The sequence below is a fragment of the Chamaea fasciata genome, unplaced genomic scaffold (assembly GCF_029207755.1).
Source record: "Chamaea fasciata isolate MVZ Bird 193981 ecotype frontalis unplaced genomic scaffold, bChaFas1.0.hap1 SCAF_1, whole genome shotgun sequence".
Lineage (NCBI taxonomy): Eukaryota > Metazoa > Chordata > Aves > Passeriformes > Sylviidae > Chamaea > Chamaea fasciata.
In genome coordinates, this window is record NW_027094086.1 from 58296572 (window position 1) to 58299588 (window position 3017).

A 3017-nucleotide genomic window follows, 5' to 3' on the forward strand; every position below is an offset into this window, starting at 1 on the left:
ATGGGGTGTTTCCTTGAAAAGAATACACCATTAATAGAAAATGCTCTGCAATTAGGAATAGATTGGATATTTAATTATTTGGTACAAGCTTCAAAGTGAACACTGACCAGGCAGAGAGATGATTCCTTGATACCAAGTCAAGTTAGGAACTTGGCTTGAATTTTGTACTAAGGCTGCACAAGTAACTATCATAATTCTTAACAAAGCTACCACTTCTTATGTATAAATAAAATATTGAGACTCTACACATAGCATTATTTGGACATATGCCAAAGTTCCTGATTGTAACTGGCTGATTACCGTATGATTTTAGATACTGCAGCATCCATTTTTAATTTTGTCACTTGTCTGCTATGCCAAAATCACTCACAGGAGTAGAATCTACAAGTAAAACTTCTGCAATATGTAATGAGTGGCAAGAATGTGTATAATGTGTATGTCACAGAGTAGACGAGGTCAGCCTTTGGACTACATGTTTCCTGAATTTAATTGCTCCGCAACAAGGTTTCATTGCTTCCCTCCCACAACATCAAAATGCTGTCACCTGTGACAAAGAATGAGTTCACTCCCACAGAAAAAGAAAGAAAGGGAAGGAAATAAAATTAACGTTGCTGTATACACAAGACACTTCTACACCATCATGAAATCAAGGTAATGAAAATGAAAAAAGCCTGTCTTGTACTTTAAATATTCCACAGTGTGCTTTTACACTTCTTCATCTGACACCCAGCCTATTAGGAGTTAAGGAACTATATGAGAACATCAACACTCAGTAATTTCTAAAGTCCCTGCCTTCAAGGCTGAAAAAACCACTTCAATACGCCAGAGGAGTATAGTTTAAGAAGTCGAAGTCAGAATGCTTATTACCCTTTAACCCACACAGCAGATTTCCTCTCTGCATATTTCTTTCAGGGCACTACCACTCCTGAAGGAGCAAAAGAGAGTCTGTGAATCTGGGGAGACCAGAATACTTTAGTGATTTGTGCTTACTCAAGGTACTTATAACTTTGCTCTTGGAAGAGGCTGCATGGCAGTGTTTATCATGATTGAGAGAAATCCATGTGTTTAGGCCAAGTGAAAGTGAAGATATTTTTAAAAATATAGAGTTACAATTCCTTCAGAGATGATTTAATATTTCCATCTCTGCTTAAGAAAGTGTCAATTACAGGCAATAACGCTGTCTCCCTAGAATGTTTTGACAATGTAGAAACATCAGAACATTCCACAGTACACTCCTGTAACAATATTTAAACATGTACCTTGAGAATGGTTCGTCCTGTTCATTCCAGGCTCTAGCCTGGAGATCCCTCTTTTTCTCTAAGGACTGCATGCTTAATTGAAATAGCAGCAAAAGTTACAGGAGGAAAATGTGACCCAAGGACTCAGTCTTATGTATGACACAGGCTCTGATCAGTCACTAGATCTGAAGAAGAAAGAATCCCCAGGGCAATGACTCTACAGATATACAATTAACTGCCTGCTGAAAGAGAAGACAGGCACCAAAATATCTCTAATTCAGCTGGTAATAAACACGTAAAACAAAAACATGCATATGAGAAAATCTTCCATTTTAAGAGAATTTGAAGTGCTTTTTTTTCTGGTTTGCCATGCTTCACTCAGAAAATAATGCACCTGTATAAGCCCTAATTTATACAGAATGTGCACTGCCCATATAATGCTTATCACAAACAAACAGAAACCACCACACATATTTCAAAAGAGTATTTCTAGTATTAAAGTGCATATAATGATTTTCTGGCTTTGTGGTGATGGTATCTCCTTTCCACAATTACTAATTCTCTAGACTCTTGTTCTAATTCAGCTATTTGATACTTAGGTTGAGAAGTTTACTTAAACAAAATTAGTCTTGCCTTGCATTTTTTTTGCTTGATCATTTATAATTAAATTAAAACCTGAAAAGACATAAGAACCCAACATCAATAAATTATTTCACAATCAAGGACTTAGACCATCTGAGGTACTCAGGTTGTAATGGAAAATACTTCGGGATTTTGATTAGACTGTCTAGAATACATTCTTACATAGAATTCATAATTACCCTTAGATTAACCCCGTTTTTATTTTTATTTTCACATCTTAAAAAAAGAAATAATTTTCTTTAAGGAAAAAAGTCCCTAGTTACGGCTAAGATCGGAAGAGAAGCCAACCAAGAGCTTATGGGTCAGGATTAAAGAGAGGGCAGGAAAGAATGGGGGGGACTGCTACTGGTTGACTGCACATGAAGACTGGGCAGGTGATGCTGCTGTGACAGATAGGAATAGCCTCACATTCACAATCCCTGGTCTTCATGAGGGACTTCAGCCATCTCACCATTTATTGGAAGGACAACACAGCAGGACACAAAGTAATCCAGTAAAGAAATTCTTTACTGTGAAGGTGGTGTGGCCATGGAGGCCCAGAGAAATGGCGGATGACCCATTCATGGACGTGTCCAAGATTAATCTGTGCTGGGATTTTGAACAGCCTGGTCTGGTGGAAGGTGCCTCTGACAAAGGTGGCAGGGTTGGAACTAGATAACCTTTAAGGTCACTTCCAACCCAAGCCCTTCTATGATTCTGTGACTCACCAAAAAGTCATTCATGGGTATAGCCGCTGTGGAACAACAACAGAAACAACAGAACTTAATGCTTATCAGAAAGAGATCTTAGTACCAGCAAGTGAACAGGTCAGTACCAAAATATTACTGCTAAAAAAAATGTTTTTGAAGGAATTGTTCATTTTCTTTTTGGATTATCATCACCAATTTATCATCATAGCAGGAAAGCAGATGGCAATACCCCTCAAGAGATCAGTTGTGCTCCTGATGAAACAGACTCAAAATAGCAGACGAGAGATCAACATTAAGAATTGTATGTGCTAAAAGCAAACTTCTTGCACTGTACAATGCTATTCTTCACTAGACTTAGAAGAGGAAATTTTCAACATCAAGTGTTTTTAATGTCATCCATTATCATTTTGGGATGTGATAATTCACCAGCTAACACTACATGAGAAAC